At 42.0% G+C, this 26,044-nt stretch overlaps 3 long non-coding RNA genes across 5 annotated transcripts; 2 read left to right on the plus strand and 1 right to left on the minus strand.

Annotated features, from left to right (window-relative positions):
- Window positions 1-65: 65 nt before the first annotated feature.
- Window positions 66-4,533, minus strand: LOC125293294. The gene is made up of 3 exons (XR_007193354.1): window positions 4,487-4,533; window positions 3,984-4,051; window positions 66-459 (listed from the first exon to the last, which is right to left on the minus strand). It is a non-coding gene; the product is annotated as an uncharacterized LOC125293294 (long non-coding RNA).
- LOC125293293 lies at window positions 481-4,063 on the plus strand. The gene is made up of 3 exons (XR_007193353.1): window positions 481-507; window positions 663-750; window positions 3,990-4,063. It is a non-coding gene; the product is annotated as an uncharacterized LOC125293293 (long non-coding RNA).
- Window positions 4,069-24,252, plus strand: LOC125293292. Of its 3 annotated transcripts, none has more exons than XR_007193350.1 (4): window positions 4,069-4,175; window positions 4,351-4,409; window positions 4,490-4,569; window positions 20,553-21,816. It is a non-coding gene; the product is annotated as an uncharacterized LOC125293292 (long non-coding RNA). The 3 variants fall into 3 exon arrangements; XR_007193352.1 differs by lacking the exon at window positions 20,553-21,816 and adding an exon at window positions 5,119-5,642 and having other exon boundaries at window positions 4,070-4,175; XR_007193351.1 differs by lacking the exon at window positions 20,553-21,816 and adding an exon at window positions 24,061-24,252 and having other exon boundaries at window positions 4,073-4,175.
- The last annotated feature ends 1,792 nt before the right edge of the window (window positions 24,253-26,044 follow it).

Consider the following 26,044-nt stretch of genomic DNA (forward strand, 5'->3'; position numbering starts at 1 on the left):
GGGCAATAGTTAAAAAAGTGATATTTATGTAAAAGATATAAAAAACAACAGAATGATTAAAACAACAAATTACTGGAACACAGCCAACGACTTCATGTTTTGGCATAAACAGTGAAAGGAATAATGAGCATCCTGATTAACAGCATAAACGCATGAGAGGTTAAAACCAAATAGTGCTGCTAGTCAAACACCCAGTGGACAGCAGCACTCTTAATGGAAGGCAAATACATCAGCAGTTTTGTTTAGGGTTATTTGTGCACATTGTGCATCAACTAATATTGGGTGTTTGCCTTGTTCATTGCAGTTGAAATGTTATTAACTCTGTAATCATTGGATTATGTTCTAATGTAGGTGCAGGTCTAAGAGTGAAGAGGGCGTGCAGCTCCACCTCAGACACACTCTGTGAGCCTCTGGAAGGTCACTACTGCACTGACCCAATCAAAGATGGCTGCAGAGGAGCTGTGGAACACACACCGTGCTCATCAGGACGGTACATTAAACAGCCAGGTTAGGAAATACTCTATAACTATTCTAGAGACAGGGTGACATTGTTAATTGAAGAGGTGAAAAACACACACAGGCACACCATGAGACATTGACCTAGAAAGGAACTAAAGGCATATTAAATATCAACTTAGGTTTATTTCTATCTTTTCATGCAGGCACATCGTCTTCAGATACTGTGTGTGGTGAGTGTGGTGATAACACATACTCAAATGGATCATTCACATCCTGAAAACCACACACACAGTGAGTTCATACACTGTACATGTTTCCAGGTTCAAATTAAATACTCAGCTGTTAGTCATGTATCTAAACTGTAATTATGACCGCCGCGCAGCGAAGCGGCGGTCATATAGGTTTAGTCAGATTTTTTTTTTTTTTTTTTTTTTTTTTTTTTTTCGCATGTCCAAATTTCCGTCAATGATTCCCGGGACACTGAAAGACCGGGTAGACAAAACTTGGTGGGCATGTAACCCCATATGGATAGCATGGAACCATCGTTTTCGTTTTGATCTGTAGCCCCCGCTGGACTGCACCCGAGAAAAAGGAGGGTAGGGCAGACACAGTTTTCTGTGAATATCTCGAGAACCGTAAGCTTTAGGAGGACCACCTTTTTTTGTATGTTGATCTCAAGGGGCCATGTCAACCCATTCCATAACCACTAATTTCATGTATAGCGCCACCTAGTTAAACACAAAAAGTAAAAATGAGGTGTTGTAATTGTAGGTATCTGTGACCTAACATAGTCAAAACTGCACTTGAAATTGGAAGTGTAGGATCATTTTGACACCTTCTGAATGCACGCCAAGTTTCGTGGAATTTTGTTCATGGGGGCCACACAATAAATTAATTTATATTACTATACACCAACTGGCCTGTAGGTGGGCGGAGACAGTTTTCTGTGAATATCTCGAGAACCGTAGGGCCTAGGGGGTCCACCTTTTTTTATGTTGGTCTTAAGGGGGCATGTCAACCCATCCCATTACCACTTATTTCATGTATAGCGCCACCTAGTTAAAAATAAAAAAGCAAAAAATTAGGTGTTTTCATCTCAATATCTCTGGCTGACAAGGTCAAAACTGCACGAAATTAAAAAGTGTAGGATCATTATGACACCCTCTGAATGCATGCCAAGTTTTGTGTACTTTCGTTCATGGGGGGCCTTACAATAAAATAATTTATGTGTACATTTAGTGACGCACACCAACAAGGATTCGGGGCACTGAAAGACCGGGGTACACAAAACTTGGTGGGCATGTACCCCCACATGGATAGCATGGAACCGTCATTTTTAGTTTTTCATCTGCAGCCCCCGGCTGGACTGGACCCCGAAAGGAGGGTAGGGCAGACACAGTTCTCTGTGAATCTTTTATGGTATGTTGGTCTCAAAGGGCCCACATCAACCTGGCTCATAATCACTCATTTGTGATTTGCCCCGGTAAAAATGAAAATCAGTAGGATTAAAAGAAAGCCAAAATAAATATTCATCATCATCATCATGGCTGCATTTTCAGTATTGGTCGTTTATCGTTTGTCCACTAGATGGCGCATCGTTGCAGTGAGGCGTAATTTTGTTGGAAGTTAAAAGTGGGTTGGAAAAAACAATGGGACGCTTCATACAAGGACTGTAATTTTTACCGCGAACATCTAATAAGGATAGGGCGATGTTCACATGAAGTGTAATTCCCATTTCTTCTTGAAGCCGAAATAAATCTCCAGGATGTTTATCGGACATGCTTGGTTTTACTGCAGATGCGTTAATCTTGTAATATCAATAAGGACCTAGGTAATGTTACCGTTAGCGTTGGTTGAGTGATGGAGGCATTTGATTTATTGCATTTGTAGAAAACTATAAATGCGGTTATACCAAGCAAATGTATAGCAGCACTGTTTGTATCTTTCGACTGTCATTTATTGCACGTGCTACAAAATCATTCTGTGCAATGGAAGATTTACCAACGTTACACCCGGTCTGATACAGTTTGCCTATACATCGTGAGACTGAGGCGCCTGTTTATTTTGTGTTTAAGTGCGTGCAGGGTGTGAGGGGAATCGATGTGCTTTGATTACAGCTTGGTAGTTGTAGTCTGTGAAATTAAAAAAAGCGTGTGTGTGAAGTATCAAACAATGACACCTTCATTTCATTATGGCTGCTTTAGCAAAACACCTTAAGCTACTGTGTAGTGGGTCCCATTTAGAAGTGGCTACTTCATTCAAGGCTTTCCTTGACTCATGGAGCTGCGTGGAATGTTATTACAACTTTTAAGCCACAATATGACAGTTTAAGTCCGCTTGATACTGTAAGGCGTAAGCCATTGGTTTCAAAGGAGATTTTATTTGTATTAGCCAGCATAGCCTATTGACAATTTATGTTGTCATTAGGCCTACCTTATAATCCTACCTGTAGCTTAGGAAGCTAACAACTTTCTATTAGGATCTAGTTTGTTAGTTACCGTTTTGTCATAACTCCCTGATGCATTTTTGCATTTAGAATAGCCAGGCGTGTATATCTCAATCGGAAAATTAAACAATATCGGGTGCCTATGGACTAGGCTGGGTGAACCCAGCCTGATCTGCCCGCTATTTATTTTTTGATTTCTTAAAAGATTGAGCTTGGTCTGATGAAAGCCAGACTAGCCATGGACCTCAGTTAAACAATGCAAGGGAACATGAATCAGCCTATATTTGCACTAACAATAACGGACAAAAAGCTCTTCAACTTTGGCCCGTTAAAATGTGTATGAACAGTCTAGCGGCGCATTTAATCAAGGCCCATTTGGACATGTCAGTTATTTGCACCACTGGTTAGATGTAAAACAGCATTTTCGTTTCAGACTAGGCTACTGTTACTTAATTTGTGCATTAACAATAACGTTTCAGACTACTGTTACTTAATTTGTGCATTGACAATAAAGTATTACATGAACTAAAGATGACTAAAATCTTATGTAGAAGAAGAAACATTCACAAAAATCCATCCATCCAAAAATGACCTTTGTTTTTGATAGCTGTTGAAAACGGCATGGAACTGACAGAGATGGTTTTGTTTATAAATACATAAAAAAAATAAATAAATAAATAACATTATGCTGATACCTTTTGCTTTTCCCAAATACAATGTAGCCTACAGGTGTAAGTGACCTTTCATCAATCCAGTTGCAATGGATGAACTGTGATGAACTGCCCTACTTGTGATTGTTTAGAGATTTTAAAAGGTTTTATAACAATTCTACATCTTCTTTGGCTATTCTACAATCTATTCACCTTTTCAGCACCAGTAGGGTACTTTCTGTGCAGCCGCGACACACACACTCAGGCATGCCAAATAAGCATACACAAAAGTTTCAAGAGTGGGGGATGGAGTAAAATATGGAGACAAATTGAAGTGTGATGTATTTTCGCCGGAACGGATGTACAGGACTGAGCGGCGGTCATATTTTTTTGTACCGCTATGCGGTACATCTAGTTATTTATGTGACCTGTAGGTGTGAGTTGCTGGGTCTTGATGTCATAAGAAAAGGATCAACATCTTCTGACACCAAATGTGCTGAAAGAAAAACACTGTTGCCATCGTAGTCAGTGTAGTTGCTGTTATAGTCCCTATATGTGGGGTTCTGGTTGGCCTCTTTATATTATGGAAGAAGAAAAACCCAAACCAACAACCCCACAAGGTAAGAATGTTTTTGTTAATCATTTAGGCCTACTGTTATCATAGTTGCCATTTTCAAGAATACTGATAACGACAATTGCTCAGATATTTCTCTTTCTTTTTTTTTTTACACACACATATATTTTCAGTAGTCTATTTGAATTCTTCAATTTTGTTTGCATTTATTTATTTTGCAGACATATTTTTGGAGAAAGACCTTATTGGTCCAGTGTCAGATCACATTGTAACAACAGAGGTAGTTATTCATTAAAGCTTATTCCCATTTCTACCCATATTTGTATTGCTTTTCTCATAATAATGTTTGTTTCTTACTAGGAGCAAGGTGAAAGCTGTAGTGTGATGGCAGCAGTTACGTGATCTGAATGGTCCAAGTGGCCATGCTAGTTAAAGTGATGGTGAGTAGCCTACTGTTGTGCAACTCAGTCTGACTGATAAGGATGAATAATATGCTGCAGGTAACATCCTGTGGAACAGCAGGGATCTGTAGGCAGCCGTGGCCCACTGGTTAGCGCTTCAGACTTGTAACCGGAGGGTTGCCGGTTCGAACCCTGAACAGTAGAAACGGCTGCAGTGCCCTTGAGCAAGGCACCTAACCCCTCACTGCTCCCCGAGCGCCGCTGTAGCAGGCAGCTCACTGCGCCGGGATTAGTGTGTGCTTCACCTCACTGTGTATTCACTGTGTGCTAAATGTGTTTCACTAATTCACGGATTGGGATAAATGCATGAGACCAAATTTCCCTCACAGAATCAAAAGAGTATATATACTTATACTGATCTCTGGCTTTTTATGGTAACAAGCTATTTTCCTACAAGGAAAGAGAGAATGTTATTATTAAGTTGCAATATGCAAACATCACTGTCAATTAAACCAGTTCCCCCCATCAGTGGTGTACAGTTGGATAAGTCCAAAGAGTGATATGTGATCTCATCCACTTTCTCTTCAGCTGCTTATGAACCAGACAGTATTGCAGGATGGCCTGTTCTCATCCTGGACCGACTGACCACTGTGTCCTGAAGGAACTGATGCATCATACCTCCTCACTACGCTACCTCACCTCCCCACTGCAGAGACCTGGTCAAGCCAGAGTGGACCTGCATACCACGAGAGAACACTATTTGGTGGATATGGATATTATCACTCTCAATAGCTCTAGTATTTTCAAATCACATTGTTTGTGACATTTTAAACAAAACACCTGACCTACCTCATGAAGAAAGCACCGCTGTCTACTGTGTGGACCGCTGTGGACCTGCATATCTGATGGTGAACTGAGGGACCTGTCCTGGGCCCTGCATATCTGATGGTGAACTGAGGCAACTGCCCTGGAACCTGCATATCTAATGGTGAACTGAGGCAACTGCCCTGGAACCTGCATATCTGATGGTGATTTATCAGCATTGATCATAAACAACAGTTTAATGTTTTGGCGCTCTATAAGTGAAATTGAAAATAAAATGAGTTACATTATTTGTATCCTCATTTAAAGCCACTATAAATGTAATAAATGTCAGTATATCTATGTGTGCTGATTGCTTTTACTTTTGAAAAAACAAAATCAGATAAAGCCTTTATAGGAATAGACATAACATAAAGATAAATATGTATACAAGTTAAAATAACCAAGATTTAGCACAAATGACATGTCAGCTGCTGTATAGTTTGTGATGATCGATAATCCCGGTGTGTTTTCTAGTGAGATGTACAGATGTACAAGTCATGTGATGGGCAGGGGGGGGGGGGTACCCATGATTCTTCTCAACTAAAGTGTTTTTGCTGATGAAGGGACAAAGTGGTCAGTTTGTCCTCATGTCAGCTAAATACTCAGAGGAACTGTGAACTTTCTCAGATGCAGGAAGTGCATCCTCTGTTTCGCCTTTTTGTATAGTAGTTGACTGCTGAGTATAAAAGTTGACTGTTACATATAAGTATATAAGTATATATACTCCTTTGATCCTGTGAGGGAAATTGTGTCTGCATTTATCCCAATCCATGAATACACACAGTAAACACACAGTGAGGTGAAGCACACACTAATCCCGACGTAGGCGTTCGGGGAGAAGTGAAGGGTTAGGTGCCTTGCTCAAAGGCACTTCAGCCGTGCCTACTGTTCGGGGTTCGAACTGGCAACCCTCCGGTCACAAGTCCGAAGCGCTAACCACGACTGCCTTCACATGTTGTGAAGGTGCAGTGCCCAGAGGCTCCCAAAACCTTAGCTGTCAATGTTTAGTGTTCTCAGCTTCATGTTGTTTTGAATACATCAGATTACATCAGAAACAAGAAAGCGGATATTCTAAGTAAAAAGCAACGCCTTGTCCTCAGGAGTGAGAAGAAAACAATGCAAGGGTCACGGTCACTCAATCCGACGCACACCGACAGATAATCTATTAGTGCTGTAGGCTACATTGGACAAAGAAGTGAATACTACTTTGGGGTCCAATTACGTCATCCACTAGATAAAACAAAATGTACAACCACATGGGTCGAAATGAGAGTGAGGAAATGTATATAGTGTGCTGAAATAAATGTATATAATATTGATTTGTGCATTTTAACATCTCACGTGTGTAAATACCTGTCTCGCAACAGAGCCCCTAACAAACCCAAAACAAATCTAAACATTGCTGGTGCTCACTATAATAGTTTCTGGTGTGAATGAGAAATTGTCTGAAGTGTGCATTTTATTTTTGCCACATGATTCTTCTCAGCATTCTGAACAGTCCTGGCTGTTGGTTGCAGTCTGTTCTTGTGTTCTTGCTATTGGCTGGTCACTCAGCCCTACAGCCTCATCACCTGTTGCGACATAATGCACTTACTCAGAAGCATACACATCCGTTTTTGCTATTTGAGGTGTCAAGTTTTGCGAATGTTTGGGAGTTCAAGTTTGAAGTGCTCTCAGGAACAGTGTTTTGCTGATGAAGGAACACAGTGGTTAGTTTGTCCTGATTTCAGCTAATACTCAGAGGAACTGTGAACTTCCTCAGATGCAAGTGCTTCCTCTGTTTTGCCTTTTTGAAGTTGGGGTTGATCTGGAGTTGAAGTATATATACTCTTTTAATCCCGTGAGGGAAATTTGGTCTCTGCATTTATCCCAATCCGTGAATTAGTGAAACATACTCAGCACACAGTGAACACACAGTGAGGTGAAGCACATACTAGTCCCGGTGCAGTGAGCTGCCTGCTACAGCCACGCAGTGAGGGGTTAGGTGCCTTGCTCAAGGGCACTTCAGTCATTCCTACTGGTCGGGGTTCGAACCAGCAACCCTCCGGTTACAAATCCGAGGCGCTAACCAGTAGGCCACGGCTGCCTAAGTCCTCTGGTTCAGGTTTTGGGAGATTAGATCCCAGAAAACTAAAGATCTCCATATTGAGTATAGCTTAGCTGAATATAGTTGAGTATCAGGGTTGGGTAGTAACGGATTACATGTAATCTGGATTACGTAATCAGATTACAAAAATCAAGTAACTATAATCAGCCCAGATTACAATAAAAAAATTGTGTAATCAGATTACACATTGTTGGGGATTACCTGATTACATTTTATCATGCAAATAATGCAACTTTTTTACGATAGCCTAGCTATCTTTTAATTTGACAAGCAGTTCATTCGGATGTCCACTTTTTAAACTTTAAGATAAGAACAAAATTATTCATACCCCTGGCAAATATTGATTTTCTCTTGACCAATATGTTTGTTCATAATTAAAATGACACTTGCACATGCCAAAAGGTTGCAAGGCAATGTGGTAAAGCATTTTAACATTTTTATTTAAAAATCGTTCATACCCTTTTTAAACAAGCACTGGAAACATCTTTATTTACCACCACAGCTCTCAAAATGGTTCATATAATACCCACTAAGCCTCTTTATGTCTCCACAATGATTGTAGACTGCACCTTTTTAGCAGCAATCTGGGTTTTGAGGCAGGAACGATTATTTGCCATCACTTTGGCCTTGTGCACACTTTTTTGACGGATTGAGGTCCGCTCTAAAATGTTGATTTTGCTCTCTGTTAACCATTTCTTGCCTTGTTTGGCTGTATGTTTTGGATCATTGTGTGGTTTAATGTTCAAATGCTACCTTTTAGGGCAGTCATGGCCTACTGGTTAGGGCTTCGGCCTTTGGGCTTGCCGGTTCGACTTTACTAATTCACGGATTGGGATAAATGCAGAGACCAAATGTCCCTCACGGGATCAAAAGATATACTTACTTACTAACTTACATACTATTGGGGCAGGTCTCTTGGCACACTGCCTGATCTTTTCCTCCTAATCTTAATGTAGCCTCTTGTTTTAGTGTTACCGTTTACTTTGAGAAAGTCACCAGGTCCCCCTGGTTGAAAAACATCCTAAAATAATAATTTTCTCACCCCCACAATTGAAATGGACATGGTGTCATTTGGGTTTAATGCTTCCCTTTTTTATGCCAATCTCAGGCCATGTCCCTGGGTCAAAAAAATCCAGTGAAAGCTAAATTCTTTGTCCAGGTGTGCCCTTATAAAGGTTAAGCTGAGTTGAGCATGTTTGGAGAAGAGTGGAGAAAAATAGAATGAGAATTCTTTCATCAATTCTGTGGTGGTGTCTTTTACCTAATGCGCATATTTATTGAAGTAATCTAAAAGTAATCCTAAAGTAATCAGATTACGTTACATGTTTTTGGTAATCCAACTGAAACCATGTAATTTGTAGTCAGTAACGGATTACATTTCAAAGAAATCTGACCGAACGCTGTTGAGTATAATAGTTGACTGTTGAGCGTAGTTGAGTATGATAGTCGACTGTTGAGTATACTGTAGTTGAGTATGATAGTTGACTGTTGAGTATACTGTAGTTGAGTATGATAGTTGACTGTTGAGCGTAGTTGAGTATGATAGTTGACTTTTGAGCGTAGTTGAGTATGATAGTTGACTGTTGAGTATACTGTAGCTGAGTATGATAGTTGACTGTTGAGTATACTGTAGCTGAGTATGATAGTTGACTGTTAAATATTGTGAAGGTGCAGTGCCCGGAGGCTCTAAAAGCCTTAGCTGTTTAGTGTTCTCAGCTTCATGTTGTTTTGAATACATCAGATTAGCGGATCAACCATTCTACACCCTAGCGATATGAAGCCTGGCAACTTTCTCAGATAAGGCTGATAACTGTTTGATAAAGCGCTGATAAACAGCCATGAAGCAATTTGCTCCTCTAGACTAGCTGATAACCGTTTCTAGACGTGTACTGTAGTTGTTGGTGTACAGTGAGAAGAACGTTGGGGACAGGACACCTGCGTTGTGTTGACCTGCACACACCTAGACTCAAACCCGCAAAACAGCAGCACCTCGGATCAGGATGTATAGTTGGTTAGTATTACTATAAATCAAAATGGTTCATATCAATAAGTATATCAATGGTACTATGTTATAGGCCTACCATAGTGAGAATAGGCAAGAAAGGGAGAGTTGAGAGAGATAAGAGGAGGGGTTGTACGGCGTGACACATGAAAAGTCCATGACAGCGCTATGCTATAGCAGCATAATTAAGGCATAGTGAGGGGTAGTTGACACCAGCGCAGGTATGGTCAGTGACCACCATCGCACGCATGACTGGGGTGCCAGTCACATGAGGACACAGCAGGGTGGTCAATTCCAAAAAACCCTGAGGTGGTTGAAGTTCCACACTGCATATGGGAGGCACTAAAGAGGTTTTAAGTCTAGACTTAAAAATAGGGAGGGTGTCTGCTAATCGAATTGAGGGAGGGAGATTATTCCAGAGGAGGGGTGCGCGGTAGCAGAAAGCTATGTCTCCTACTGTAGTTTTTGAGATTCTTGGGTTTTCTTGGGATTCTAACAAGAAGTCCAGTATTGTAAGTGATCGTAAGAGTCTAGGTGGGTTATAAGGGACTAGGAGATCTTTGATATATTCAGGTGCCCGGACATTTATGGCTTTGTATATTAGAAGTAATATTTTGAAGTTAATGCGACTTTTAACAGGCAGCCAGTGTAGAGATGCTAGGATAGGGGAAATATGTTCATTATTTTCAGTCCTATTGAGTGTGCGAGCAGTTGCATTTTGTAGAAGCTGTAAGCTCTTTAGACAGGTACTATTGCAGCCAGCATATAGAGCATTGCAATAGTCTTTCCTTGAGGTGAAAAAACCATGGATTAATTAAGGTAAGGACTTCATTATCTTTGAAATGGTAAAATGAAGTTTTGGTGATCTGTTTTATGTGATTATTTAGTGATAGGTCCTGGTCAATTATAACTCCTAGGTTTTTAACTTGTGGATGAGGTCAGTAGAAGATCACTGTATGTAGCCTGTGATGAGGACAGGATATCACTCATCTTTTTAGGACCTAAAACCATGACTTCTGTTTTATCTGAGTTCAAAAGCAGGAAATTGTTTTGTCAACCATGTCTCTATGTCTCTTACATGTGTCAATTCATCAGGTTTTATGGAGAGGTATAGTTGTGTACCATCTGCATAGGAGTGAAAATGTTTCCTAATTCCAGAGCCTAGGGGTGGCATGTAAAGAGGAAGTAACAGGGATCAGATCAGATCAGATTCAACTTTATTGTCATTGTGCAGAGTACAAGTACAAAGACAGCGAAATGCAGTTTGCATCTAACCAGAAGTGCAAAAAGCAGAAAAGTTCATTGTAATATACAAAATATATACAGGTGGTGCATAGACAGGACAAGAAATATAGTGCAGTGTGTGTGTGTGTGTGATGTGGCCTACAAGACTCTGCTTATATTATTAACCGACTAGGAGAGGCAGCACTACGTTATGAAAACTTGCATCATGACAGCATATTACTTACTTTAAATGCATACTTACTATCAACCGAGGTGGCAGCCGAGACATCAAGAGAAGATCAAGAGTGCCTATTCACATGTTAAGTTCCTTTCTGGGGGCATTTGACATCCCCTAATGACAAGCCTGCATACACACACACACACACTGATGTGCGAGCAGTTTTTGTGCATTTTTAATCAGCTACTACTTTTACCAAAAGCACTTGTTTGTGTATCCAAGGGCACACACACCCATTCATACTCACTTGATTTATTTCTTAGATACACATACCTAAGGGTATCTGTAGTGATGACCACTACTGTAACTAGATGTACCGCATAGCGGTACAAAATATGACCGCCGCTCAGTCCTGTACATCCATTCCGTAAAATAAATCACACTTCAATTTGTCTCCATATTTTACTCCATCCCCACTCTTGAAACTTTTGTGTATGCTTGTTTGGCATGCCTGTGTGTATTGCAGCGGCTGCACAGAAAGTAGCCTACTGGTGCTGAAAAGGTGAATAGATTGTAGAATAGCCAAAGAAGATGTAGCATTGTTATAAAACCTTTAAAATCTCTAAACAATCACAAGTAGGGCAGGTCATCACAGTTCATCCATTGCAACTGGATTGATGAAAGGTCACTTACACCTGTAGGCTACATTGTATTTGGGAAAAGCAAAAGGTATCAGCATAATGTTATTTATTTATTTATTTTTATGTATTTATAAACAAAAACATCTCTGTCAGTTCCATGCCGTTTTCAACAGCTATCAAAAACAAAGGTCATTTTGGATGGATGGATTTTTTTTTGTGAATGTTTCTTCTTCTCCATAAGATTTTAGTCATCTTTAGTTCATGTAATACTTTATTGTCAATGCACAAATTAAGTAACAGTAGTCTGAAGCGTTATTGTTAATGCACAAATTAAGTAACAGTAGTCTGAAACGAAATGCTGTTTTACATCTAACCAGTGGTGCAAATAACTGACATGTCCAAATGGGCCTTGATGAAATGCGTCGCTAGACTGTTCATACACATTTTAGCGGGCCAAAGTTGAAGAACTTTTGTCTGTTATTGTTAGGTGCAAATATAGGCTGATTCATGTTCCCTTGCATTGTGTAACTGAGGTCCATGGCTAGTCTGGCTTTCATCAGACCAAGCTCAATCTTTTAAGAAATCAAAAATAAATAGCCGGCAGATCAGGCTGGGTTCACCCAGCCTAGTCCATAGGCACCGATATTGTTTAATTTTCAGATTGAGATATACACGCTCTGGCTATTCTAAATGCAAAATGCATTAGGGAGTTATGACAAAACTGTAACTAACAAACTAGATCCTAATAAAAAGCGGTTAGCTTCCCTAAGCTACAGGTAGGATTATAAGGTAGGCCTATTTACAACATAAATTGTCAATAGGCTATGCTGGCGACACAAATAAAATCTCATTTGAAACCAATGGCTTACGACTTACAGTATCAAGCGGACTTAAACTGCCATATCGTGGCGAAAAGTTGTAATAACATTCCACGCAGCTCCATGAGTCAAGGGAAAGCGAATGAAGTAGCCACTTCTAAATGGGACCCACTACACAGTAGCTTAAGGTGTTTTGCTAAAGCAGCCATAATGAAATGAAGGTGTCATTGTTTGGATACTTCACACACGTGCTTTTTAATTTCACAGACTACAACTACCAAGCTGGAATCAAAGCACATCGATTCCCCTCTCCCCCCTGCGAACTTAAAACAAAATAAACAGGCTGTCTCAGTCTCGCATGTATAGGCAAAACTGTATCAGACCCGATTATGCGTTGGTAAATCTTCCATTGCACAGAATGATTTTTAGTATGCGTGCAATAAATGACAGTCGAAAGATACAAACAGTGCTGCTATCAATTTGCTTGGTATAACCGCATTTATAGTTTTCTACAAATGCAATCAATCAAATGGGCCTCCATCACTCAACCAGCTTAACGGTAACATTACCTAGGTCCTTATTGATATTACAAGATTAGCGTACCTGCAGTAAAAACCAAGCATGTCCGATAAACATCCTCACTTCATCCTCACTTACACTTCATGTGAACATCGTCCTGTCCTTATTAGATGTTAGCTGCGGTGAAATTACAGTCCTTGTAGGAAGTGTCCATTATTTTTCCAACCCACTTTTAACTTCCAACAAAATTACGTCTCACTGCAACGATGCGCCATCTAGTGGACAAACGACTACTTATCGCCAATACTGAAAATGCAGCCATGATGATGATGATGAATATTTTGGCTTTCTTTTGATCCTATTGAATTTGTAATTATGTATCGGGCCGTTCTAATACCCGATAGTATGTGGGTGTCTGTGTGTGTGCATGTTTATATGTGTGCACCGCCATTTACAGGCCAATGAGTGTACAGTCACTAAATGTACACATACCCTAATTTTTTTAGCCCCCATGGATGAAATTCTACGAGAAACTTGGCATACCCCCAGACCCCCAGAGAATGCCAGGTCAATCATACACATACAATTTGGTGCAGTTCTGAACATCTTAACTGAAGATAGAGGCGATTAAAGCAGAATAATATTGCATTTTCATTTTTTTACCGGGGGCAAATCACAAATGAGTGATTATGAGCCAGGTTGATGTGGGCCCTTGAGACCAACATACCATAAAAGATTCACAGAGAACTGTGTCTGCCCTACCCTCCTTCGGGGTCCAGTCCAGCGGGGGCTGCAGATGAAAGCGAAAAATGGCGGTTCCATGCTATCCATGTGGGGGTACATGCCCACCAAGTTTTGTGTACCCGGTCTTTCAGTGTCCGGGAATCCTTGTTGGTGTCGTCACTAAATGTACACATAAATTATTTTATTGTAAGGCCCCCATGAACGAAAGTACACAAAACTTGGCATGCATTCAGAGGGTGTCATAATGATCCTACACTTTTAATTTCGTGCAGTTTGACCTTGTCAGCCAGAGATATTGAGATGAAAACACCTATTTTTTTGCTTTTTAATTTTTTTAACTAGGTGGCTATACATGAAATAAGTGGTAATGGGATGGGTTGACATGCCCCCTTAAGACCAACATACAAAAAAGGTGGACCTCCTAGGCCCTCACGGTTCTCGAGATATTCACAGAAAACTGTCTCCGGCCACCTACAGGCCAGTTGGTGTATAGTAACATAAATTAATTTATTTGTGTGGCCCCCATGAACGGAATTCCACAAACTTGGCGTGCATACAGAGGGTGTCATAATGATCCTACACTTCCAATTTCGTGCAGTTTGATTATGTTAGGTCACAGATACCTTCAATTACACCACCTCATTTTTACTTTTTGTGTTTAACTAGGTGCGCTATACATGAAATGAGTGGTTATGGAATGGGTTGACATGGCCCCCTTGAGATCAACATACAAAAAAAAATGGTCCTCCTAAACCCTCGGTTTTCGAGATATTCACAGAAAACTGGTCTGCCCTACCCTCCTTTCGGGGGGTCCAGTCCAGCGGGGGCTGCAGATCAAAACGAAAAAATGATGGTTCCATGCTATCCATGTGGGGTTACATGTCCACCAAGTTTTGTGTACCCGGTCTTTCAGTGTCGGGGAATCCTTGTTGGTGCACGTCACTAAATGTACACATAAATTATTTTATTATAAGGCCCCCCATGAACGAAAGTACACAAAACTTGGCATGCATTCAGAGGGTGTCATAATGATCCTACACTTTTTAATTTCGTGCAGTTTTGACCTTGTCAGCCAGAGATATTGAGATGAAAACACCTAATTTTTGCTTTTAATTTTTAACTAGGTGGCGCTATACATGAAATAAGTGGTAATGGGATGGGATGACATGCCCCTTAAGACCAACATACAAAAAAGGTGGACCTCCTAGGCCCTACGGTTCTCGAGATATTCACAGAAAACTGTCTCCGCCACCTACAGGCCAGTTGGTGTATAGTAACATAAATTAATTTATTGTGTGCCCCCCATGAACTGAATTCCACAAAACTTGGCGTGCATACAGAGGGTGTCATAATGATCCTACACTTCCAATTTCGTGCAGTTTTGATTATGTTAGGTCAGATACCTTCAATTACACCACCTCATTTTTACTTTTTGTGTTTAACTAGGTGGCGCTATACATGAAATGAGTGGTTATGGAATGGGTTGACATGGCCCCTTGAGATCAACATACAAAAAAAAAAATGGTCCTCCTAAACCCTACGGTTTTCGAGATATTCACAGAAAACTGTGTCTGCCCTCCTTTCGGGGTCCAATTCAGCGAGGGGGCTACAGATCAAAACGAAAACGATGGTTCCATGCTATCCATGTGGGGTTACATGTCCACCAAGTTTCGTGTACCCCGGTCTTTCAGTGTCCCGGGAATCATTGACGGAAATGTGGGCATGCGAAAAAGAAAAAAATCTGACTAAACCTATATGACCGCCGCTTCGCTGCGCGGCGGTCATCATTACAAGGGAGGGCAGCATTGGTGTTGTAAATAACTCTTCCATTAGGTGGTGCTAATACACCACATCCAGAGCCGTATAAATAGAGAGAGACAAGCCAACTGTAGCCACAGCTCCCCTGAGACAGACACTCCTACAGACTCAAACGCCCATAACTCCTTCAGGGGAAAGACCTGTGTCAGATCTCTGGTAAAAAGGGGATCACACTGTTAATGATTAAACATGTCTACACTGCTACAAAAATAGACAGTTCAGTGCATGTTGATCATGGTGCCATGGGAAGCTACTTACTGCGTGAGTGCTCACTATTGAGACAAGAAACAACAGTGAAAACAAAAGTGGAGCAGTTGGCAGCTGAGTCTTCTCTTTCACAGCTTGAAATGCAATCAGACCTGGGAGATGATCTCTTACATGTCTTGTCTTGGGTTTTGTTATGTAAACTCTGGCTCACAAAGCTTAGCACTGCATCATATATCTTTGTGCAGGCCCGTACTTCCTTGTCATCCAGAACATTTGGGTATAATCTGTTTTTGGGTCATCTCATTTGACTACAGCAGCACAGCTCATAGATCAAGAGCATCACATTACAAAACACACATTACATTACATTACATTACATTACATTTAGCAGACACTTTTTGACCAAAGTGACTTACATATGTCAGCTATATTACAAGGGATCACATTGTCCACGGAGCAACTTGGGGTTAAGTGCCTTGCTCAAGGGCACAACGGTGGAAGCCGGGAATTGAACCGACAACTTTCAGGCTACTGCACGCTAGCCCAGCTCCTTAACCACTACACTACCACCGCCCCTCGGCGGGGGGGCTACAGATCAAAACGTAGCAAAACACACCTTCAAACTACTTATACTTCAGTTTGAAATAGCTGCAAAAAACAGCAACGTCCACATCACACAATATAATGATTAAGACACAAACATAATAATTGGCCCCTTTAAAAAGCAATTGCATGAATAATAGAAACAGCGACAGCCAATCAGAACCCATGAAACCATCAGCAGAACTACTGTGCTTGTACTCAGTGTTCTTAATGGCCTTATCAGTGACCGGCAGAGTGGACAGATGCTCTTATCGCCACAGCAACAGTTAGCATTACAGAACTTGTTGGCACAGTGACTGGGCCTTTGCAGCCTTGCAGACATTTCATATTGTGTCAATTTGTTGGTAATCTGTAGAACTGTTACCCCCTTCCTGAGGTATCTCCCACATGGTGCTTTCACACTTCACCAGGGTTAAGGTCATGTGACTTCTCTGGCCAAACCACTCCAGTGTTTGCATGTTTCTGACCCTTTAAAAATCTTCCTTTCATGGCCAGCTACAGATACATCTTGTTGTTGTTACATCTCATTATACGGGTATAAGAGAGTAAGAGTAAGAGAGTATAATAAATTCTTGTTTTTTTTTGCTCCTCAAAAATTAAGTAATAAATTAATAGTATGTTTTGGAGTCCGGTTGAGTGGCGCATGTAGATGCAGCGACTCCTTGCTTCTCCTGAACGTGCAGTGTTTTTTTGTTGTTAAAATGTGTTTTTCGGAATGTTTATCGCATGAAACTACGTCGGAACGCATGTACAGCCGACAGCAACTGTTGCAGATACGGGAGGAAAACAACAGTATCGATGTTTTGGACATAAAAACAGAGACGCTGGCTGAACTGGGAATACTTCGCCTGCCTACCACAACATCGGACCCGTCTGCTTCACCTGGCCGGCGTCATCGCAGCGGTGTGCCAGGACAAGGAAGAGAGGCAAAGCGAGCTGGCGTCGGAACAAGGCTAGCAGCCAACCCAACTCGCCCAGCAATACCATCCATATTCCTGGCAAACGTAAGATCACTGGACAATAAGATGGACGACATTCGGTTGCTAAGATCAGCAAACAAGACAGTGAGTAACTGCTGCGTGACTGTTATCACTGAATCATGGCTCAACGATAACATCCCCGACTCTGCTATACACCTGGAGCAGCTAACGTGCTATCGAGCTGACCGAGCCCTAGCAGACAAAAGACGTGGTGGAGGAGTTTGTGTTTACACACATGATGCTTGGTGCCGAGACGCTACGGTAGTACACAGACACTGCTCTCCACTGGCGGAGTTTATGATAATTAAGTGCCGACCCTTCTACCTCCCCAGGGAATTCACCGCGATTCTGCTGGTCGCGGTGTACATCCCCCCCAGCAACAAAAACAGTGACAGGAGCATGGCACTGAATGAGCTGTATCGGGCCGTCAGTGAACAACAAAGTGAACACTCGATGCCTTCACAATCATCGCTGGAGACTTCAATCACGCCAATCTCAAACTGTACTACCCAAATTTCACCAACATGTAAACTTCCCAACAAGAGGACAAAACACCCTGGACCTTGTTTACACCCCACAGAAAGAAGTTTACAAAGCCAAACCCCTCCCCACATCGGGCAATCAGACCACATTAGCATCCTGCTGCTGCCCCGATACAGACAAAGAGCAAAAGTCACCAAACCGGTTCTGAAGGAGGTGAGAATGTGGCCGGAGGGGGCCGTCTCACAACTTCAGGACTGCTTTGAAACAACAGACTGGGATATCTTCAAAACAGCTGCCACCCACAACAACCACATTGACATTGAGGAATACACAGACACTGTGACCTCCCTACATCACCAAATGCATCATGATGTTACAGAAATAAAACACATCACCACTGACCCAACCAGAAGCCATGGCTGACAGGAGACGCTCCACAGACTGCTGAGGGCCAGAGACAAAGCCTTCAGAGCTGGAGATGTAGCTGGCCTAAGAACAGCGAGGGCTAACCTGTCCCAGGGCATCAGGAAGGCAAAAAAGGATTACACAGACAAAATAACAACACACTTCAAAAGATAGCAGAGATGCACAGAGCCTATGGCAGGGCATACAGGCCATCACTGACTACAAGCCTGCGCCCACGGAGCTGTGAGAACAACACCTCTCTGCTATATGACCTGAACAGTTTTTTTCGGGCCCGATTTGAAGCACAAATGACACTCACCCACAGAAAACCCCACCTCCCCCCACCTGACCAACCCCTGTACCTGTCCCTCTGCCAGCAGAAGAAGAGGACACTAGCCACCATTAACCCACGCAGCAGCAGGCCCAGACAACATACCAGGACGAGTGTTGAAGGACTGTGCAGAAGAGCTGAAGGATGTTTTACAGACATTTTCAACACCTCTCTGGAGCAAGCAGTCATCCCATCACTTTTCAAAACTGCCACCATCATACCCGTGCCAAAGAAATCATCACCATCATGCTTCAATGACTACCGTCCTGTAGCACTTCACGCCATAATCATGAAGTGCTTGAACGCTAGTCATGTCACACATCAAAGCCACCCCTACCCCCCACCCTGGACCCCTTCCAGTTTGCATACCGAGCCAAACGATCCACGGAGGATGCAATCTGCTCTGCCCTCCATCCAGCCCTCACCCACTTAGACAATAAAGACTCATATGTGAGAATGCTGTTCATAGACTTCAGTTCAGCATTCAATACCATAATACCACAACAACTCATCAGCAAACTGGACAAGCTAGGATTCAGTACCTCCCTCTGCAACTGGCTGCTGGACTTCCTGTTGCAGAGACCACAAGCAGTAATGCGTGTCGGGGACAACACTTCAAGACCCTGAGCACGGGGGCCCCTCAAGGGTGTGTGCTCAGCCCCCTGCTCTTCACACTGCTAACACATGACTGTACAACCACTCACAGCTCCAACCATCTGGTGAAGTTTGCGATCTATTAATAACATTGGTGGGCCTCATCACTAAGGGCTTATGAGGCTCACTACAGAGAAGAAGTAGACCTGCTGGCTAAATGGTGCAAAAGACAACAACCTCCTGCTAAATGTCAGCAAGACCAAGGAGATTGTTGTCAACTTTCAGAGAGGCCACAAACAACTGCCACCACTGTCCATCGACGGAGATGCTGTGGAGAGAGTGAGCAGCACAACATTTCTGGGGGTGCACATCAACACGCACCTCTCCTGGACCACCAACACAGCATCACTGGCTAAGAAAGCCCAGCAGCCTCTACTTCTTGCATAAATTGAAGAAGGCAAGTGCCACGCCCTGTCATGACTACATTCTACAGAGGGACCATCGAGAGCATCGTCTCCAGCAGCATCACAGTGTGGGGCTGAAGCTGCACAGATCAGAACAGGGAAGACCCTCCAGCACTGTTAACACAGCTAAGAGGATCATTGAGCACCACCCCTCTCTGCAGGACATTTACACCACCCGCCACCCCGCAAAGCACTAATGATTGTCAAGGATACAACCCACCCTGCACACAAACTGTTCAGCCTCCTGCCCTCTCTGAGCGGCACAGGAGCCTCCGGCCCCGCACCACCAGACTGGCAAGTAGCTTCATCCACCAAGCAATCAGGATGCTGAACACTCTACCCACTCTCCCATCACTGACAGCCCCCCACCCACCAGCCAGCCAGGAACCTAGGAAACTAGGATCCTGTCTACCCTAACCCCTCCCCCAACACCGCCCCTGTGGAACTGCACTGTGACTGGGCAAGAGCCTAACGTGTTTGCTGCTTCACATCAAGCCTGATATACTTGAAATTACTGCATACTGCATATCAATGTAAATATACAGGTCACACAAGCACAAGTTTAAACTTCATGTAACTGTTAAGACTATATAAATATACAACACAACTACCTCTATTTTTTTATATATATATGTCCTATATTTCTATTTTGATACATACATGTGCTATATTTCAGTCTTGCACTTTAATTTAATGTTTATTGTCTATGGCTATGTCTATAGTATGTCTATGTCTGTATTTAAAGCATGTCTATGTCTGCATGGGAAAGTAAGAAACGAAATTTCAATTCTTTGTATGACCAGTGCATGTAAAGAAATTGACAATAAAAGCCGACTTGACTTGGTGGTTCGAGCCTTAACACTTCGATATTGCTTGCCAGATGGTAGCAGCTGAAACAGCCCATGACTAGGATGGCTGGGATCCATATTGATTCTTTTGGCCTTTCTGATGCATCTCCTGTTGTATAAATCCTGAATGGAGGCTGATCCATCCACATATGCCTTGTGCAACTCTTTGTAGTGCTTTTTGTTTGGTTGCAGAGCATTGATGCTACCAGTCAGGATGCTCTTTGTAGAGCCTCTATAAAAGGCCTTCAGGATCTTGGATCGCATACCAAACTTCCTTAGTCATCTCAGGTGGAAGAGATGCTGTTGGGCTTTTTTACAATATGGTCAGTGTGACCATCCCAGGTAAGGTCTTCTGTGATATTAACGCCAAGGAACGTTTTTGACCCTTTCCACAGCATCGCCGTTGATGGTAATGGTGTCAAACTGATCTTCTTTCCTTCGGAAGTTTACAATTAGCTCTTTGGTCTTTGCCATGTTGAGAGTTGCCAGGTTGTTGGTCTCATGACACCACTGTGTTAAGTCTCTCCTATAGGCTGTTTCATCGTTGTTAGTAATAAGACCAATTATACTGGTGTCATCAGCAAACTTAATAACCATATTAGAGCTACTGTATGTTGTGTAGCCAGGGAAGGTGAATGCTGTGTACGTTGGGGTAACGCCCCCCTGTACTACAGCGGAACTTCCCGCACCTTCCCATGATTATTAGTTAATCACTTTGGCTCTACATAATCCTTGCACCTGTGTCGAATTGGGAGTGGTTTGCTGTGTCGCGTTTGGGCTGCCGTGTGGCATCGGAGTGTCTTGTCTTGGGTAACTCTGCTGGGCTAAAGGTCATCTAACTTTGGGCATTTAGCTGGCCTACGCGAACATGGTGTTAAAACCTTGACCTCTGCTAACTGTCCCTCTTTGCTTCGTAGAAATCGCCCTGTGCATCTGTCCCCTTTGTGTCAGGCTAAGGACGATTCGCGGGGTATAGTACTGTGTCTCGGACGTCGCTTGGTGTGTCTTGCTCGCTGGTAAACCACAAGTCACGGAAGTAGGAGTGGGTTTGCGTGGCTATGGCGCAGCACCTCCGGTAGGTCCTTAATTATGAGCCTGGCTTGTGAAATATCTCCGTGGTGACACTAATGTGTGTGTGTGTGTGTGTTTGCATATTGTTACACAGGAGAGAAATGCTCACCTTGCTGACAACACTGTAGGTGGAAATCGCAACGTTTATACCTACTGTTACACCATCCTGACATCCTATTGATACATTCTATGTTATCGGAGCTAATCTGATGTTCTCTGTTTCCAGAGGCCTTACTCAGAAGCCACTGTTGTTTTGCCGGTGCTTATGTTTGGTGTTCATTCATCCTGTTTGTCTGCTCCGTTTCGTCTGCTTCGTGTGTTTGTTTGGTGTCCTATGTGTTTGTTTTAGTGCTGTCAGTTAAACGCGTTATTAACGACGTTAACGTAAACCTATTTTAACGGCGTCAATTTTTTTAACGCGAGATTAACGTTCTTTTTGGTTAAACAAACTTTGTAGTTTTTTCACATGCTGTTGCAACAACTAGTAACGTTAGAACAACTACAACACCACACTGGATTTAGCTAGACCGGAAACTAAACAATACGCACTGACGAATGGAATGGAACGTTGTATGTGCTGGACGTACACGCCCCCTTTTAGGGAAAAGATGACTGATATAATGGAAACCTATGCTGCATCAAAGTGGGGAGCGAAAAGGGCTTATACTTACTAAATCTTGAAACAAACATGAATAAAAGGCACAAAATAAGGTCGGTGTAAGAGTTATCTGTGTGTTTATGGGATTAATGTGACCATGTTCCTATGGTTTGCTCTTTCTAGTTTACAGGAGTGTCACGAATGTATCGATAGGCACAGTCAAACTGCCTGTGGCTGACTATAACTAAGTTCAGCAAGCTTAACTTTACATGTCATAACATCAACTAAACATAAGTCACACATTCATTCTATCACTTGTAATATGAACGTAGCCTATTTCCTACAACTACAGTAGGTGAGATAATTGGCTATGTTATACTGAAGTTCCACAGTTAGCTAGCTAGCAAGCTAACCATTTTACATGGGATATTATGGTGTACATGCTAAGTGTACATGCTAAATTTGTTCTCAACATGGGGTATTGCAAACGAATTAGGTTGGTAATGTACATAGTTTCGACATGAGTAAGTTACATAAACATAATTCTTAATAACTGCCGTGTTAGTAAAATGATTGAATGTCCTGTGAATTAAAAATAGATGTAACGTCAACGTGTGATTACTAGCTGTCTATCAATGATATAATGTTAACTTGTTTTCCTCTAAAATGGGGCGTGATTCAGATTAAATGTATCTTTATGATGATGCGCCGTTAGTAGGCTACGTAAAGGCATGCTGCACACACTTGTTTGGGCTTACAAGCCGGCCAAAGAGTAGTAGCTTAGGCTGACGCATTAAATGTGTGCCACCAAAGATTCTTTCACCGTCACTTGTTCTGTTATCAACATTCCTCTTTGGCTGCTACTATTTGCGATGCACTCTGCTTTCGACATTCATTTACATTAGATTCCATTCTTTTCAATACAACTCCGCACACCAGCATCGCGACTTTACGCCGTGTAAATCAACGATTCAGTTATATTTGGTCGATGCTGCTCCATAAAATCCATTGTTCATCCAGTGTTTGTTAAAAACTTCGGCGCTGATGTGTGTGGCAAGTGACAGTGCACCATAGACTGTAGGCCTATAAAATGGCAATGCACTCATGTTGAAAACTTACTTATTTTCAACAGAACTTAAAGATAATGAATATAGTATGAATATAATATTTTCTGTTTGTTATGCCCTTTATAATGTGTGTAGGCCTACATGTTGTGCATGCACTTCTGCGTAGCATTTATTTCAGTTTATATCAGCTAAATTTCTGAAGAATATTGTGTTGCCTCAGGTCTGCTGCACATCTTTTGAAATTTGATTTGAAATAATCAAATAGACCTACGTCTTAAAGTTCAGTTGATAAAGTAACTTGCTTTGATTTCATTTGAATCCCAATCAAGATACACAATAATTGCTTTATTGTTAATATGGACTCCTGGAAAGTTCAGAAATGCAAAATAATAGAATTTTAACCATATGATAAAATATGTGATTAATCGTGATTAACTATAGGAATGCAGCGATTAATCGCGATTAAAAGTTTTAATCGTTTGACAGCACTAGTTTGTTTGCATGTTTGTTTGCTTGTGTTTGTTTGCTTGTGTGTTTAGTGGGTTGTCTGTTAAGTGTGGTTGCCTGTGTGTTTGTTCATTCATTCAAGTAATTGATGTACCAGTGTTGATTTATTTATTGTCATTGTGGATGTCAATTGGGGTTTTCGTCAGGGGGTCAGTGTGTGCTCGTCTTTGTTCTTTGTGGTCCTTTGTCTTTCTTTTATGGTTTGTCTCAATGCAAGATTGATCTGAGTGCTCGTTGCTGTTCATTTGGATGCATTTGATTTGTTTATGTATTCCTGTGTCTCTTATAAGCTAAACCAACGGGTCATAGGCCATTTATCATACACTATTCTCACTATTTCCCCCATAGCTTCCCAGTGGGGCCTGTGCAGCGTGATCGGCTTGGCTTCTCTCTCTCTACACAGTGTGGTGTTGACTTGCAGTGTGTGTTCAAATCTTCTGTCTTTCTTACTTCGCAGTTTTGCAGAGATTTGCAGTGTTGAGGTTTGCAGTCACATGGGTGGGTGGTGGTGAGTCTCTGGCATTAGTCCCACTAAGTCCCTAGTTAAAGCCAGCCAATAATAATAAAATTATATCAAATTAACCCTTTCTCTTCCAGTGCAACCTCAATTATGCTATGGCTTAATTTGAATAAAAGTTGTGTACTTATATCCACGTCTCTGTTCTCCTTATTTTGAGGCAATTGACACTATCAACCTGTTTGTGGGGTAATGCCTCATGGTATTCGCATAGCCACACAGTCATGAGTATACAGGGAGTAAAGGAGTGGACACAGGACACAACCCTGGGGGGCACCTGTGTTGATGGTCAAGGAGGATGAAATGATGGAGCCCATTCTCACCACCTGGCGTCACCCTGACAGAAAGTCCAGAATCCAACTGCATAGACTGGTGTGTATACCAAGACTCCTGAGCTTGCTGTCAACTCTACTGGGGACAATGGTGTTAAAGTGTAAGTTCAGTGTAAATTGACCCATAGTCCTGTTGTTCAAGCTCATCACATGCAGTCCATAGAAAAAAGAATGAGACAATTTGGGACAACATGGGCATATATAACAAGTTATGGACAGGCAGCTTAAAGCAGACCCATGGGCCAAGTTATGGACAGGCAGCTTAAAGCAGACCCATGGGCCAAGTTATGGACATGCAGCTTAAAGCAGACCCATGGGCCAAGTTATGGACAGGCAGCTTAAAGCAGATCCATGGGCCAAGTTATGGACAGGCAGCTTAAAGCAGATCCATGGGCCAAGTTATGGACAGGCAGCTTAAAGCAGACCCATGGGCCAAGTTATGGACATGGCAGCTTAAAGCAGACCCATGGGGGCAGTTGGGAGTTACTTTCAGTTTCAGTTTTGATGCCCCTATGGGTCTGCTTTAAGCTGCCTGTCCATAACTTGGCCTACGTTGTCCCAAATTGTCTCATTCTTTTTCTGATGGGCTGCATGTGGCAAGCTTGCATCAGCCCATGCTGAGTTGGCTACCCGGTCAAAATCCTGTCAAAATCTAGCAGTAGACCTAACTACACACAAGCAAAAGGCTATGAAACATCAACAGTATACTTTACACAATAACCCTGCTAATGTGCTAACTGGCATTTATTTGAAATGTTATCAGCAAAGTTGTAATGTGAAAACTTTATTTCACGTTGTGTTCCAAACAACATAATGACATGACATTAATCTTTCATGTGCATGAGGCCCATATAGTATCTCAAAGAATATGAAGATTATGCTAAAAGTTAGCTTGCAAAAACACAAATACCGTATGTAGGTTGCATACCTCTGCATTGATATCCCTGAGCTGTCAAAGAGGCTACAGAATAATCGTTATCGCTAATTAATCTGCTCTGACGGGGTAGCCTGCCTACTAGCACTGGGAATCTAAACACTTCAACACCGGAATATGTAACATGTTTAAAATTATTGCGTGTTATGGGGGAAAACATCATTAAATGTCTTGAAGCATTTGGGAACACACTGAATGAAGTTGAAAGCAGAGTAACGTTAGATTAGGTTGCTTCCAAATGCCATTGTCCATGACCTGGCAGTTCCATGGCAAGTGGTTTTAACATACAGTGCCTTATGGCAAGTCGCCTACACTGGGTAAACTTGAACACAGAGCTTATCATTGTGTGTGCATCCATGGCAAGCTGCTTTAACATATAAATGTATTATGTGTAGAAGCAATGAGATATTGATAGTAAATTAAATATAACAGTTCAATTCCATGTTCCAATTTGCCTCATCAATAAAAAAGCAATTCATGCTTTAGAACATTTTATTTTAAAAACAAAGTACCGGTTTAGGCACCGTTTTAAAAGTATCGATTTAGCACCAGTATCGGATAAAACCCAAACGATACCTAACCATAATGCTGTGGTATGCTGGGGAGGAACCCCTAAGAAGAGGGATGCTGGGCGACTAGATACAGTGGGCTGGTAAGG

The sequence above is a fragment of the Alosa alosa genome, chromosome 4, assembly GCF_017589495.1.
Source record: "Alosa alosa isolate M-15738 ecotype Scorff River chromosome 4, AALO_Geno_1.1, whole genome shotgun sequence".
NCBI lineage: Eukaryota > Metazoa > Chordata > Actinopteri > Clupeiformes > Clupeidae > Alosa > Alosa alosa.